This window comes from Uloborus diversus, chromosome 7 (assembly GCF_026930045.1).
Source record: "Uloborus diversus isolate 005 chromosome 7, Udiv.v.3.1, whole genome shotgun sequence".
NCBI classification, from domain to species: Eukaryota; Metazoa; Arthropoda; class Arachnida; order Araneae; family Uloboridae; genus Uloborus; species Uloborus diversus.
Window position 1 is genome coordinate 124,602,863 of NC_072737.1, and position 17,697 is coordinate 124,620,559.

General features: G+C 31.1%; 1 protein-coding gene across 3 annotated transcripts in view; it reads left to right on the plus strand.

Moving 5' to 3' along the window:
• LOC129225578 (uncharacterized) overlaps positions 1-17,697 on the plus strand; it is a 120,480-nt gene that overhangs the window by 27,627 nt on the left and 75,156 nt on the right. For 2 of the 3 annotated variants that reach the window (XM_054860030.1, XM_054860028.1), the window contains exon 1: positions 172-293. The exons of the other annotated variant lie outside the window; for it this stretch is intronic. The gene's annotated coding sequence lies outside the window, so the exon portion shown is untranslated. Of the gene's footprint in view, positions 1-171; positions 294-17,697 lie in introns of those variants that run through there. 3 annotated transcript variants of the gene reach the window in all.

Sequence of the window (17,697 nt, forward strand, 5' to 3'; positions counted from 1 at the left end):
ATCACACTGCGCAAAGAGAAATGACAACCGCCGATTTAATTATTTCCACCCACCTGATAGGTCATGCAGCTCTTTGCAATTTTAGTTTACGCATGCCCCTCCCCCGATAATACCCCCTTCTTCTACCACGAATTGAAAACAAAGCTCTCATTGGAGGGTATATAAGTCACGTGAAAGCTCTCGAAGTTCACTTGAAACAGCACTCCTCGACGAAGTCACCTCACGGAGAAATCGTTTGCCTGCTCTGTCCTTGACGCATTTCGACGCGCAAAACTTTTTGGGGGAACTAAGCGGTAAGTTATATTTTTTTTCTTTTTTAAATTTCTCACTTTGCTTGAAAAAACCCCATTAAGTTTGTCACAAAACATACATTTAATCCAAGCGAAAAAGATGAAGCTTAATTTTAATGTAACCTGATTTTAAAGCGGACAATTTATTTATTTTGTCTTTACTCTAAACTAATTTCTGCATTTCTTTTTCTGAAAATGCTCAGGCATAAATACTGAAAAATATTTTTTGAGATGAATTCTTTTTCCCCCCCTTAGTACTAGGTGTTTATTAAGCATTTTCGAATAAAGCATTTCGTTTTTGAATTGAAAATAATTCTCAACGGTTAAAACTATTTTGGTTTTTGTAATATCTTTTCCACATGAAAATCAGATAAACAGATGACAAGAGTAACACTGGAAAAATTATTTTCCCGTATTATAAAAATAAAGAAATGAATAAAAATTAATCTTCGCAATGCATACTGAGAATTACTGTTCTTATAAAGTGTTAAGAAAAAAATGTTGATTCATTTTGAGTGCAATTTGTTTTCCAAGCAGACGATTTATTAACTTCGACTTCACTTTTACCTGGTTTTGACATTTTTTTTCCTGATTAATTCAGGTTTAAATTCTGAAAAATATATTTTTGATATTAATTCCTCATTTTTGCACTTAGAGGGTAAATCCTTTTTTTTTTGAACTGAAAATAGTTTGCAACAGTTAAAATTATTTTGGTAATTGTAATATCTTTTTCAAATGCAAATCAGATGAACACACGATTATATTAACACTCGAAAGGTTGTTTCCATACAGGAAAAAAATAATTAAAAAATCAAGATTTGCAATACGTAAAGAAAAATACCATTTTTATTCTGCGTAAGGAGAAAAATTTGGAACTGTTTTAAATACAACTTGTTATTATGTACTAATTACTAAAGAAACTTGTATATATTAAAGTTTTTTTTTTCTTTTTTTTTAAGGCAAAGCCGTCGTATTAGAATTCGAAACTTACGTAATGACGGATGTCGTTGTTATTTAAGGCGCGTTATGATAATTTTATAGTATACTATAAATACAATGAAGTCCACTTATTCTAAGAGAAAAAGGATTATAATTTGAATTCCTTTTTATTGTGATTTCATAACGTAAAGAAAAAACCGACACATACCCATGAAATATTTAATTATATTTTTTAGCCTACTTTCCCGTAAAAGTATAAGTATTAAGAAAAAAGCATGAAAGAAGAGTTAAAGCATCTTAAAAATATCGCTTGAAAATAAAGAAAAAAAAATAAATGAATAAATAAATATCGGAAACTTAAAAATTGGAAAAATGGGTTTTGAAATTGTCTATCTGTCTATCCCCTCATTAACTTTTGAGTGAATAACATGAAATGTACCGACAACTCGGTAATCCTATCCAGAGACTACAGTTTCGCCCTTGTTTGGGCTCATCAATCTGGAATAGGGAATAGCCGAGTTGGAGGCAGGTGTCATCTCATTGAAGCTGAGAGTGCCAACAAAGTGGTATATAAAGTGAATTAATCTCACCAGCGAGAGTCCGCAGACATGGTGCAGTTCAACTCGTAAATTGAGGGCAAAGCTTGGGTATTAAGCGGTAAGTTGCTGCCCAAAGGCAGAAAGATAAGGCAAGAACTACAGAAGTTTGAAGGAAAACCTGAATAGTCCGATTTGAAGAACCTTTCTTTTGTTCGAAAGATCTCAGCAAATACACCTCAATCCCATGTTTCATTTTCTGGTATGAACAATTTTTTGTTCAATTTTGAACAATTCAAAAAAGCTTAATATTAACACCTACGGGGACATTTAAGGCGAACCCAGATCCCGACCTTAAAGACAGATTTGCTTCCAACAAAATTTGTTGGAAAAGCTCTTGATGCAGAAGATGTATAGAAAAGATATTTTAAAATTTTTCTTTAGCTATTTTAAGAGCAAAAAATTTTAACATTGACACCGTCAGGAGAAAGTACCCAAATATTGAAAATGAAGCGCGTCTGATGTCGTGATTCTGAGTTCGTTTTTAATTTCAAGAAGTAGAAAAAAGTTGTTTATAAAACTCGAAATAAAATCTTTCGTAAACTTACCATGGACGCAAGTCAGAGATAAATATGTCTGAATCAAAATGAAATGAAGTCAAAGCGCAAAGATTTTCACTAAGGCTATCGAGTTGGGGTCCGCGACTCCTAGAAATTTAGGGCATTCGATTCCAACTCCGGCTCTTTTACCCCAAAACCAATCCGACTCTGCTTTCACGAATGAGACTCTGAACCGGCACGGCAGCCTTGGTAGAAATAGACTCGGAAGGGAAATGACCATCTTCGACTCTTGGAATTTTAAAGCCTGCGACTCCTGACTCCGATTCCGACTCCTTTACCCCAAAATCAGACCAGTTCCAATTGCACGACTTCAACTCCAACTCCGCCCTGGTTTTTACTATGAAATAGTCATTGTTGAGATGATTTGCTTTTATTTTCATTCTTAATTAATTAATTAATTTTATTTTTGTCAAGGAAAAACTAAAGGAAATTAGGAGTGCTTTATTTTTAGTTCCTTTTCTGAAAAAGGAAGTATTGTATTCGCGAAAAAAATTTCACTCAAAATTTGGCCTTTATTTCCGTTTTGCTCACCCCCGAATTAATGTTGGGCTTTTTTCAACACGACCACACACGGAGAAGTGACTTAGAACGTATAATCACCCGAAATATCCATTTTGATACTCCCCGAGTTAATTACAACGACTTTTCTCGTGACGTCCATACGTACGTATGTATGTACGTGCAGATGTGCATATGTGCGTATGTATGTCGAATAACTCAAGAACGGTATGCCCTAGAAAGTTGAAATTTGGTACGTAAACTCCTAGTGGGGTCTAGTTGAGCACCTCCCTTTTTGGTTGCATTCGGGTGTTTCTAAAGGGGTCTTTTGCCACTTTTTGGGGGGAAATCATTGTTAATTTGGATGCAAACTCAAATGGTGTTATAATTTGGTGGACACTTGGCGATATATCGCCAGTCTTTTGGTCGCCAACTTGGCAACAAATTTGGCAATTTTTTTTAAAATTCTGTTTTAATTTGGCCACCGTTGGTGATATTTAGAGAGTAAACTATTGAATCACGTTAAAATGGCCAGTAATGGGGAAATTACATTAACGTGGAGTTAAAGAAAGTTATTTGATGCACACATCAGCTCGTTGTTGAGTCATTTGATGAAGAGAGTACAGAAATTGAAACCAATTGTAACATAAATGAGCGAGATATTAGCCTCTGAACCTTAAGTTGGTCTTATTTGTCGCATCATTTGTCTCTTAAATGTCAAAAATGTTTTTCATGCACTTTCATCTTATGAAAGTGCATTAACATTTTTATTACACCCGCCTTCATTAAAAATAATTGATTACGGCTCTAAAATTACGGCTGTTAAATTAAATTCGGCTCTCTTTCAAATCCAAATCCATAATTTGAAATAATACCGACACGTAGTTTGTTTTACTCAATTGAACCAATTTTTTTATTAAACATATTCCAAATGCAAATGTAAATAATTTTGTTCAAATTTTGTTTTAATCATATGCGATTTACGTTGTTATGCTTTAATGTAGCTTAGTAATGAATGCCAGAAAATTCAATGCTAAAATAAGAAGCATTTCAAGTTCTTATTAATACTAAATACGCTTAACACTCAGTAAGTAACGCACTGGATTACATCTTACCAGTACTAAATAAGCATTTGACATTTAATAAGTTACAGCGTTGGCCAAATCATTGGACTAAGACTGTTTTAAAATGCAAATTCTTTATTGATTACATTACTATAGACACATTAACGAACAGTGAAATAATTATCTAATATTTAGTATGCATTCCCTTGTTCCTGATGAGCTCTTAAGTCTTTTTGGCATACTTTTCACAAAGTTTACACCATTTCTTAACTTTTTAAAAAAGGAGGTAAAAAATTGCTTATACTCACTATTGTATATACTCACATGAACATACTCACTAATTACATAAAACTAACTTTAAATATAACAGAACACACTAATAAAAAGAACAAGAACTAGTGGACTGTTTGAGCTGATTGAGGTTACGTTCCTGGTAGGTAGATAAACAAAGAACATAAACAAAGCAGACAGTGCTGCCACCTGCAAAAATTATGCTAAAATAACGTAATAATCAGTGTACAGTATGTACTGTACTTTAACAGCAAAACAAATAGTATTTTAGTACAAATAGTGTACAAAAAAAAAAAAAAAGAAAAAAAAAACTCTTTAGTCTAATAATTTAGCCAGCACTGTAGTTTAAAAATACAGCTTTCGAAATAACTTGTTTGTATATATCTTTACTTTAAAAGAGCAGTTGTGTTTAACATTGTAGTTTGTTTTATTTTTCGTCATTTTTAGTCACCAATTTACTAATGAAAACAAAATTGTTTCTGTAAATGCTCTATTTGCCGAGAATAAAGAATGTTTTTAATGCCTTAAATCTTTGCCTTCCTAGTTGTAAAATATAAAGTTCACTTTACAACTACTATGTTTCTTTTTAGAGGATTTTTAAGGTTTCTGTTTCTTATTTTTTCTTCGGGTCAGTAAAACTTTTTCCCCAGTAGCTTTGTATTCCCCGATGAAATACAAAGTGTTATTTATTGACTCTTTTTGCATTGGTAAAGGCATATCTTTTTATCAAATTTATCTAATTTTCAATGATGAATTTTCTATTCCTATCGCCATTTTTTAAATGTAAACTACTTATCCTTATTTTCATCTTTTCCCATGGGTTAAAATAATCTATTTCTTCATTAAATAATTTTTAATGATGAAAAATATTTAAAAATTTCTTTTAAAAAGTGATTTTTTAAAAAATTTCTTTAATGACGAGTTTTTAAATTCCACTTACGATTTACTTTCAAGTTGAAGTATCATATTTTTTTTATCTTCCTACTTATTGCGAAAAGCATTTCATTCTTCCCTTTTTCTTTTTTCCTTCATAAAAGTACAGACATTGGATTAGTTTTTAAAAAAACCTGTTCTTTCAACGCGTTTTTAGATTAAAATAACAATAGGAAAAATTTATTTTAAGTACTACCTTTTTACCGAAAAAATGTTGCTAGGAAAATTTAAAACCAAGGCTGTTAGTAATATTCAATGATTAGGAAAAAATTGTTGAAAATTAGTTGTTTACAATTTCATTTTTGAAAATTTTTTCTTGGGTTTCACTGTTACATTTTATATTTGAAGCGAAAATATAAACGTAGGTATCTTTAATCATTGTTCCGGCGGGAGTCAGTGGAAAAAATTAACTTGTTTTTAGGAATTTCCGTCTGTCGGCATTAAAAATATCTCAGTCAAATGAATAACTGATTTAAATATGCAAAATATAGTGTGATATCATTTTATGTAGTAGCAGAATCTTTCTCCTAGAAGTTGGAGAAAAATAACATTTTATTTTGAATCAATATGTTTTACTAAAAAACAATCTGTCTGTGTTTTTTATACAGTCGACGCTCGATATAACGACCATCTCCGTCCCAAAGAAAATGGTCTTTATAACGAGTGGTCGTTATAAGAGGTGGAATTAAAAAGAAAATACACATGCGAAAGAAAATACACATGCGTCATTCATGTCCCGTTGTTCCAGTGAAATGCCCAAATTATTTTTACCATAGGAGTTTCTAGAAAAATCATGTGTGCAAAATATTAAACAGATTTTGAAGCAGAAAATATAGGGAAAAAAATATTACACACTTAACAAATAAATCATTTACTTTCTGAAGATAAAATCAGAAACATGTTTGCCTTTTTAGCACATGTTATTTTTTCAAAACATAATTTTCTGTTTCAGTTATAGATGATAATTAGTGTTTTTCTTGCCTTTCAAAGAAACATTTTGAATACCTCTAGAACTCGAAACATTTTTCATATTAGGAACTTTGGTCTCAATTTCATCATCTGATCATGATATACATCAATTTGTTTTTGTGCATAATATCGAGAGGTAGTTTACCTTTTGACAGATGTTCGACACATTCTAAATCATAATTTGTTTTAGCATAATCGTCAAAGTTTAAAGATTCATCAAATTTCATTTTCTTAGAAAAATTTTACGGCATTTGATCTTCATCGACTTATCCTCTTGGATTGCCTCACCAATCGCTTCAGTTTACTTTTGATTTTTAAAATTAGCATGATGGAAAAAATTCTTGATGGTCTTTTCTGAGGATTCATTTCATGCTGCTTTAAAGATTTAAAGAGATGCAAAGCTGCAGGGATATCCTTTTTGTAATCCTCACCTCCGTTGAGTGCAGAAGCAAACTCTTAAAAACCATTTGATTCAAACACCAAACTATACCAATAAATCTGTTAAGTTCTTTTTCTTTGGAATCCGGAAATCTCTTTTTTCTTCATTTTTTTTTCTGTGCTGCGGTGAGTGATAGTCCCCCCCCCCCCCCAATCAAAATTTGATTTTACATTGAAGATTTCATGCAGCTATCTGTAAACAATAATCAAGGTCATTTCAAGTTATACTTTTGTTTAATTGGAAAAAGCATCATAAATAGCGACCGCTGAATTCGGTCGCTGTATTGGATTAGACAATACAGAACGGTCGTTATAACGAAACCAAATTAACATAGGATTCACAGGGATAAAGTTGGGGCTTTTACCACTGGTCGTTATATTGGGATGGTCTTTATAATGTGTGGTCGTTATAATGAGCGTCGACTGTAGTTATTTACCGCCATTGTATATTGCATGAATGGCGTCACATACTCTCCAGTGCTTTCGAACTGTCTTGATTCATCTTTTTAAAATTCTCCATATATTGACGTTCATGAGAGAGACTTTTTTTTCATTTTGTGTGTGTGTGTGTATGGGGGGGGGGGAGAGCTCAATTGGGCACGTTACAATCATGATTACTTTGAAGAAAAAGCACGGAACTTTAAAAGAAAATTTAAATTTCAACACTTTATATTTAAGATAGGAAAAAAGATAAAAAGTGCTAGTTCGTTGAATTAGATCACGAAATTATATTCTTTACTAATAATAAAGCTGAAAATTTCTCTGTCTGTCAGGATCTCTGTCTGTCTGTCAGAATCTCTGTGACGCGCATAGCGCCTAGACCGTTCGGCCGATTTTCATGAAATTTGGCACAAAGTTAGTTTGTAGCATGGGGGTGTGCATATCGAAGCGATTTTTCGAAAGTTAGATGTGGTTCTTTTTCTATTCCAAATTTAAGAACAAAATTATCATAAGTTTTACGAGTAAATTACGAAATTATCATAACGTGGAATCGTAACATGAGCACAAGCCAATTGGTGAGATAAGAAATTATCATAACGTGGAACCGTAAGATGGGTACAAGCCAATTGGCGAGAAAATTCACCATACATTATTTGTAAATATACAGGCGAACCAAAAGATCTTTTAATTTTTCTATTACGGGCAAAGCCGTGCGGGTACCACTAGTAACCAATAAATGCAATGACACTTATGTACAAATTTAAGAACTACATGAAAAATATGCACTATTAAAAAAAGATCGTGCTAATAAAAACCTCCGAGCTGCTGGTCATAACAAAATGTAAAATAAATAAATAAGAAATAAAAATAAAACTTTCTCACTGGCAAATAACATTGATGATAATCATCATTCTACATTCACGAAGCTTAATGCATCTTCCAAGCTTCCATGGTGCGATGTGGGGCAAAAAATATCGAAAAAGATTTATTTCACTCGAAAAACTTTTTTTTTGCAAGATGATTCATTCTGATTAAACTCAAAGCAATTCCTGAAGGAAAAAAAAACAATATTTATTAGATTATCTCTTCTTTTGTATTTTGAAATATTTAATCGAATCATTTGGCATTTCATTTTCAATCATTGTGGAAGTTCCTTTCATCATTTGCAAAGTGCAAAATACGTTCTATAAATTGGCAACATAATATGCTTCATATTTAATGAGCTAGCATTGTTTCGTTTTAATGATATGTGTTTACCCACATTTCTCTGAAACTGCGAATACTTAAAGCTATTTTAATACGGTTTTAGTGAAAATGAAGTTTTCACTAAAGTTTCTAGATTCTATTGCGTATTTCAGAATTAAAAACATAATGGAAAAATCATGTGTTAAAGACACAATTCTCATTAAGAGTTAATAAAACTTAAGTTTATGGCAAATAACATAAAAAGTAAATTATCTAAAGTAAATGTTCTTTTGGCATTCTTTATGTTAAAGTATAAAAGTACATGAATAGAATGATTTTATGATTTCACCCAAAACAAAAATGACAATGCAATGGGGTCGTTTCCAAAATTTTAAAAGTATTTTTTTCTGAAAGAGCATGCTTAAAAACATAGGATCTGACCATTTTTTAAATAATTTGACTAAGTTTAATTTTTTAAAAAATTACTTTAATCGGTGCGCTTTCATTGTTTAACGTTTCTGCCAATGACATCACAAATGATGAAATGCTATTCACTGTTGCCATTCAGAAGAGCACAATATTTGTTTCTCATCTTTACTCACGTGTATTGGCAACTATATGGTTGATAGCAAGTGTAGAGGCAATTTTTAATTCGCTGCTTGATTATCATAACGTGGAAACGCAGTGAAAAATGCGCCAAAGGACACCATTTGTGACGTCATAAAGACCACACCTTGTTTGAAAAATTGGAAATAAAAAAAAATAATTAAAAAATAACTGTTACGAAAATAAATAAAAAAGTAATAAAAAATAATAAAAAAACCCAGTATTTTCTGGGTTTTGTTTATTCTATCAATTTCTGTGACTAAAAGTAGTACTTTTGACTGAAGGAAACAACCCCATTTCAGCCGAAATTAAAAGTTTTCTTTTCTTTTTTGCAATAAAATAGCAGCCATTAAGTAACTACGTTATTAAATATTAGTGGTACCCGCACAGCTTTGCCCGTAGTAGAAAATTGAAAGGTCATTTGGTACGCCTGTATTTACAAATAATGGTTGATGACTTTCTCTCCAACTTGGCTATGTTAATTTGCTCGTCCATGTTATGGTAATTCGCTCGGTGCGGATGAAATAAATCCACCAATGGTGATAAAAATAAAATCACAAGAAAAGAACGAAATAGAATTTTTGAAAAATCTTTTCGACAGAGAGATTTTGAGCTTTATTGTTAGTAAAGCAATATACCTACTTTTTAAACATCATTTGTAAAAATGGATCCATCATTTAAACAGTGGCTCCCAAAAGTGTTTGTACAGTTTGAAATTTTGTAATAAAACCAAAATAACATTCTACTATACTCTATGCCATTCAACTTTACTTTTATTTCTACTCTATGTCATCTTTATTATTATTATTATTATTATTTATTACTAATAATAAAGTTAAAAGTCTGGATCTCTGTTACGCGCATAGCGCCTAGACCGTTCGGGCGATTTTCATGAAATTTGGCACAAAATTAGATTGTAGCACGGGGGTGGTCACCTCGAAGCGATTTTTCGTGACGAATTTACGAAAAATCATTTTGTTCTTTTTTTATTCCAATTTTAAGAACATTTTACGGATCAAGTTATAACATGGACGAGCAAATTACATAACGTAAACGAGCAAATTGCCACGACGTGGACGAGCAACTAGCATAACATGGGCGAGCAAATGAACATAGCAAATTGGCGAGAAATTCTTTATCCATTTTTTGTAAATATACAGTTGAAACAAATGACCTTAATTTTCTCTTTCGGGCAAAACCGTGCGGATATCGCTAGTTCTAAAAAAAAAAAAAAGGTAGGCTTTTTTTTCAAAGTATTTAATGATTTTCTTTTTGAAATGGAATTTCTTTCTGAAAACGAAGAGACAGAGAAATAACAAGCCACAAAAATCATGATACACTGAAATATTTTCGGATAAATTCATTATCAAATGTTTTTTTTTTTAAAACTATTTTTGCATTGTATATGCCCTTAAAAAGCATTTGGCTTTAATTTTTGTTTATTTACTTTATAATATTCTGCATACTTTTTAAAAATGACTGGTGTTCGTAAAAAATAACAAATACCAATCGAAATATATTTTTTTTCATCAAAGTAGCGGTAAACCAGCTTGAAATAGCACTAAACTAGTTTATCTATACCATTTTATAGCAGTGTAATAAAATGCTTTAAAGAAAAAAATTGGATCGAAAACAAGGTAAGGAAGGGTAAACCGGCGAAGTCAACAAAACGTGATCAGAGATTTACAATTAAAACATTTATGGAAAATTCACATTTAAGTACAGTAAAAGTTTTTTCAGGATTTAATGAAACATTTTGCGTTTTAGTTTCACCCGAAACTGTTCGCTGGGTTCTCTTAGGAGCTGGATTGTATCCGGGAGCTTTTCCCGCAGAAAACGTTTTGTTCCGTGCGAAAAACAGAAAACTAAGGCTTTACGTAGCAAAATCAATGATAAATAAGCCCGAAACGTTTTAGAATAACGTCTTAATAGCAAATGGAAAAAAATCAATATTTTTGGTTCTGATATTGTAAGGAGAAGAAAAAATGAGGAATTTAATCTTAAGAACTTAGTTGGATCAGTTAATCAGGGCGATGAAGTTGTTGGTGTGTGAGGGTGCACATCAGCATCAGGACTTGATAGTTAGGAATTTATTCATGAAATAATGAATCATGCTGTTAATTTAAATATTTTGAAGGATAATTTTAACTATTAGCCCAAAGTTTGGTTATTGGAAACAACTTTGTCTTTGTTTTTCTTTCTTTAAATCAAGATAACGATAAGTAGCGCATGATTTTCAAAATTTGCGTCATGTGCATCAAAATGTCCTCTAGTTTTGAAAATATCTCCCCAGTCCCCAGATTTAAATCCAAAGCTGCATCTTTGGAGATATTTGGAGGTTAGATTACGAAAATACAACATTGAAACGAAAGGCGAACTAAAAACAGTAAGACTCAAAGCGTGGTTGAACACTCACTCAAAAATTGCAAAAAATAAATAAACTAGTGAAATCTATTCACAGATGTTCAAAAACTGTTATAGATTTCGAATGATATTCTACTAAATATTAACTTAATGAAAAATTAGACTACCTAATAATACGCTGAGTTTTCTTTCTCAATTGCACGAAGACTTTTGTGAGATTAAGGGTATGTTACTTTTTGATTATTTGATTATTGATTCCTTGAAAATCAAATTTTATTATTTTATTGAAATTTTTCACGTAGTTTTGTTAAAAACTGCGAAATAAAAAATGATGAGTGAAGGACAAAAAGGTTTAATTGCAATTTGTACAATTTTTAAGATTTGATCAACAATTAGCTGAAAAAAAAAGTTATTTAACTTGTAATTAATTATTGTCAAAGTTAATTAATACTTTTATGTCTTTTGAGGAGTGTAGTACATTCAATTATCTTTACTGTTTATTAATAAGGAAAAGAGGCATTGAAATTACTTTTACTCAAATGTTCATCCCCTTTTCAATAAACAGTTTTTTAAAAAAGCTACAAAAAAAAAAAAAAAAAAAAAAAAAAAAAAATGACGGAAAAACCCCCCCACCAAAATTAATGAAAAACCTGCCGGATATGTCAAAAGTACTTTCAAATTATCTATCTCTTTGTTAGAGAAAACAAAAGAAAATCTGTTATGCAATAATAACTATGTTTATTCGCAATCAATAATGATGTTTGTCAGAAAACCCGAGTATTTTTAGGCGATGCGTTGTATTTTAGTAGTATTTGAAAGTTTTTTATTTAAAACTAGTAGTACTCGCACGGCTTTGTCCGCAATAGAAAAATTAAAAGGTCTTTTGGTTCGCCTCTACATTTACAAATAATGTTTCTCACCAATTGGCTTGTACCCATTTACAGTTCCACGTTATGATAATTTCGTAATTTACTCGTCCATCTTCTGATAATTTTGTTCTTAAAATTGGAATAAAAAAGGATCACATCGAATTTTCGAAAAATCGTTTCGAGGTGCACATCCCCATGCTACAAACTAATTTTATGCAAAATTCTATGAAACTCGGTCGAACGGTCTAGGCGCTATGCGCGTCACAGAGCTCCTGACAGACAGAGAGAGATCTGGTTAGACAGAGAGAAATCCGGACAGAGAGACTTTCAGCTTAATATTAGTACAGATAAAGATAAAGAATATCGTTTATGCTGTGGGAAATAGCTTATCTAATAAAAAACTCAAACATAGAGTTATGTCCAAGCACCCAATAATATTTTTATGCAGCCTTAATAACAAGCTAAGAGGCGGCAGGGAGTCATTGCAGTCCTTGCACGCTCCTTAACTATTGTATTCATATTGGCATTATACGTTGATGATCAGTTCCTTGTAACATTAAAGCCTATACCTGCAAGTGTTTATTTCTTATGATTAAAAAGGTTTTTTCTCTTTTTTTTAGAATCCGGACAATCCCCCCCCCCCTTTTTTTATGTAATAGACAATGATTACGGATACTTTTGAGTGGCGTGCGCATATACTTTATATTTTTATCTTACTCTGCCTACCCCCGTTCCAGCACACTTGACTTTCATAGAATAAAGCTTTAAATTCTTACTATGAAAAAGGAGACTGTGTGAAAAATAATTTTTCAGTTAAGTAATTGTGAATACTAAAGTTCAGTTTCTAGCAAAGGCTCTTAAAGTTAGAAGTTAAACGTTTTGAAAAATTTTGATCCTAATTCTCATTGATGTATATTTTATCAGATTTTTTTTCTCACAAAAGTTTTTGAATAAAATCTGTTTTTTCTTTCAAAAATATTGTATTCATTTAAAACTTTTGTGTTGCAGTTATATTTACGTTTCTTTTAATTGTTCAAAAAATACCCTTAAAATGACTTTTAAAAAAAGAATGTGTACAATCTACGACAAAATTGCTTTGCAATAAAAATTTTTCAAAATAAATTCGCAGTTTCCTTTTGGTTTTATATGTTCTTCAAATTTCTTCCAAGATATCCTAATGTTAAGTTTTTTTTTCAACTGTTCAAAAAGTGCTATTAAAGTACTAAATCAAGAAATCGTTTTTTTCTCTCCTTTTTCTCTCTATAATATACATACACGTCAACATATTCCACCTCAAGAGCTTTTTCACGTAGAATTTGTTCAAAACGAATCCCATTTTCTATTCTTGATTTATGTCGGCCTTTAATTTTCATGTACCGTTAATGTTAATTGTTTTTGGAGCTGTTTATAACTAAAGAAAAACATTGACCAAATCAAAAAATTAAGCATAGAAATGAGGTGTCCTTCCCGATATCTTTTGAAGAAAAATTATTTGTACGAATCGGACTGCTCCATCGAAAGTTCTTTGGGAGAACATGTAGAAGTCCGACAGACTGACAGGCAGATGACAAACCGACAAATGCATATTTTCTTACCTCAATACCTAAATATAAATTATTTTTCGTTTTTAATATTACATTAACAAACTTATTTGCGATTTTTAAAAAACTGTTACGATTTTTCAGAAATTATAAGCCTTATTTTATGTTTTTGTTCGTAATCTTTCACCTTTACGGGAAAGTGTGCTAAAGGTAGGAATAAAATACCAAAACTTACATCTCAGCCTTTTGAGTTTAGATATTTTTACTTATAATAAAGCTTTTAATTGCAATATCTTCCTAATGGAAGTTACATTCTTTTACTCTTGCTCGTTTGAAAATTCCGAGAATCACTCAAGAAAGTTTGAAATTTCAAAACTATCTCTATTTTCATGTCTTTTCAATTCTCCCTTAATTTGTTAATGGACCTTTGCATCATGAATATTACTTTGTGAAATCAGACCTTGAACTATATTTTGAAAATAATCGTGAATGATACTGCAAAACAAGAACATTTTAGAAATCTATTGTTCCAACTTTAAATCTTTATTTACAGCATGGATTTCAACAAAAAGGACTTTACCTACTATCTCTTTAACTCGATGTTATTAAATTTGCTGTGAAAAACTTTAGAAAATAAGTATAATGCAAAGTTTCTAATATATCACTGAAAACTAGAAACGACGTTAAAAATGTATTTTAAATAAAGCAAACACTTCGAATAGATACTAAAAGTTGTTAGTTTAATCAATTAAATTAAAATTGCACACAAATTTTAAATTTTCAGGATTGAGACATCAAAATGGAAATTCTGTTTATGCAGTTATTGTTTGTTCTGAGAGAGTCGATAATTAGTAAACGGTGGTAAGTTTTAGTTATTACAGAAATAATTATTATGACAAATTTCTCTTTTTCTTTTATCCCATTCCATAAGCTTTTTTCCTAAAATTAAAACTACTTTATTTATTTAAAGACTTTTCTAGAGCTTAACGAGACTTTCTTCGCTTAAGCAACAGTGAATTTTCGACATTTGTTTGCATAGGTCTTTATCGTTTTGGACATCTATTCCTTTCCGATGAGAAATAAATTATAATTCTGTAATAAAACAGAAATAATGCAAAAACGGAACGTAAAGTAATGCGCAAGGAATTAATCAAAAGCTATTTGGAGACTTTTGGGTGAGTTACCAATTTGAAGATGTGCTCTAGGTTTTTCATCTCTTAATCCAAAGTACGTAGTCTCAAAGTCTAGATTGAGTAGGGGAATGAAACGTGGATAATAAAAAACGTATTTCTTAAAAACTCAAAGTGGAACTGTTAATGTATGAAAGCTTAGTAAGAGCGCTAATCATTATTCAAATTTTGAATAACAGCAAAACTGCTACAAATAAAATAACTCAGAATTGGTTGTATAAAAGGACTAAAGCATAAAATTTTGTCTCATAAATAGCAAAAGCGCTTTTATTCGGGTCTCTGATTTTATTTTTCTCCGTTGCCAAAAATTAAAAAAATAATGATGAAAAATCATAAGAAAATAAATGAAAAGTTATAAAATGTTCACTTAAATAAAGAATTGTCACATATTTTATCAAAAAAAAAAAAAAAAAAAAAACTCCTGCGCGACTCCTTTTGCTAAAACATAAAGGCCTCCGAATTTTCTTTTATTTCTCGTTGCCAGAAGGGAAGTGTTTAAATTGAAACTTCTAATGGAAAATAAAAACAAATCATACCAATGATCATTTGTTTACTGTAAAAACCATTACGGCGGAGTCGGAGTCGGCGTGATTTAGGGGTAAAAGAGTCAGAGTCGGTAATTTTACTTCACTGTCCGCAAATTCGTCTGTACTTGCGGGATCGGAGTCGGAGTCAAGTACACTAAAATTCCCGAAGTCGGAGTCAGAGCCGGAGTCAGTCATTTTAACTCCGACTTGGAAAAAACCAAGGCGGCGGAGTCGGAGACGGACTGATTTCGTGATTAAGAAGTCGGAGTCGAATTCGAGAGTTAAAGACTTTAAAATTCCAAGAGTAGGAGTCGGTCATTTTCCCACTGAGTTTGCATTTCTGCCAAGGCTGCGGAGTCATCGAGTCGGAGTTGACGACCCTAAAATTCTAAGAGTCGGAGTCGGGAGCTGGTCATTTTTACTCCGACTCCGCAGCTCTGGTAAAAACATTTGTGCTTTGAATTCATTTATTTTTGATTCAGTGATATTTATCTCTAACTTGCGACAATGTTAAGGTTTTTAGGTATAACTTTTTTTTTTCTGTTTTTCGACACCTAAAATTCAAAATGTATTCAGAATCTGCACATTTTTTTTCACCAGGGCTGTAAAGTCGGAGGGGACACGTTTTATCTAAGCCAAAACCACTCTTTTGGTTTGGAGTTAAAATAATATGTTTTCAATCGATTAAAAATGAACTGATATTAGGTTGCTCAAAATTGATTATTTAACATAAAAATTCTATATCGGAATAGTTTTTATTTTCCCTACTCTCGTTACTAATATGAACTTTAAGGTTGCCTTTGAGTGGTTTAAAAAAATAATTTACTATGACGAGGAACTTTCAAACAAAAAAGTGACGATTCATAGTTCCATGTTCTATTTCTTAATTTGTTTGTTATAAGTTGTTTTCTTATCTTATGTATAAAGTGATATTTTTATCAAAATGACTTTTAATGGTTTTTTAAGACTAGAGTACGTCTTACAGTGCACTTCTAAAGAAAAATGAGATGAAAATGTCATTTGAAATGTTTAATACACGTGGAAACACTGAAGTAATAAAACGGTAACCTTCAAAGCGCATAAGAACTTTAATATACCTTCTTAAATATTAAGAGAACTAAGAACACGTGTGGATTTTTTCTACTTAAATTAATGTGATTAATAAAAATTTCATTAACTGTGAGCTGTCGTTATTATGAAATTCAATTAATATTCCCTTTCACTTTTTTCGCATTTTTCTTAATAAACAAAAAGCAGTCACGAACTGTAATTATTCTTTAACCACGAATCGTTGTAGCAAATTGTCGTAATTATTTTAGCACGGAGCAGCAAAAAATACTGAAAATCATCTTTTTAATGGGGAAAAACAAAGTTTAGTTTTGTTAAAAAACAGCGTTTCTGTGGTATTAATTTTCTTTTCTCCGAAGTTACTTTACACACACACACATAAATAAATAAATAAATAAATATATATATATATATATATATATATATATATATATATATATATATATATATATATATATATATATATATATATATATATATATATATTGAAAATTTAAAAGTAGGAAAAAGGGTAAATGTGTGTTCTTCGGTCTGTCTGTGCCCCATAACAACTTTTGAGTGAACGCAGCGATTTGGAAAAACTTTTTTTGTGTGTTTGATGTTCTTTTTATTTCTAATTCTTCTTCTTCTTCTTTTTTTTTTGAAAACGATGAAAGATGTTTTTACGAAAAAAATATATTAGCTGCATGGTTTAAAAGGTGCTATTACCTTATTTATTCGTTTATTTATGGTTATTGGTACTATTAAATCATATGAGAGAGGTATGTTTTGTTTTTGGAAATCAGTTTTAAATGCTAAAAATATGTGTTTGACATAATTTAAAATCGTAGGTAATTAAGAGAATATTGACTAGAGTCTAAAAAGTTGATGTTGATACACGAAAAAGTAGGCCCGTTGAGTATCGGACAGAACTTCTTGTTGACGTAATTTTTTCTAATATTTGTATTGTACACTGAACCTTATTTTATCTTTTCGTTTACTCTTATCCTGTCTCGTTCATTTTTGTAGCAAAGTAGCAGTTCAATTGTGATTGCGGAATCTAAATCCAAGCTTAATATGAGTCACAGTCATATTGAAACCTACAGATAATTGTTTTCCTAGCGATTATTGTGTTACTGTCAAAAAGCCATATTTACAGAAAGTTGTTCCATGCGCGGTAACGCCGAGTTTCACAACGCAGTTATTTCACTTACTTTGTGGGAGGCAATCGCGATAGTTGGGCCAATATGTAAGGGTATGAATGGGAACAAAGTATTACATTTCATTTCCAACTAACTAATTTCATTTCCAATAATAATCGAATTATTCAAGCCAAGTTTTATGTTTAA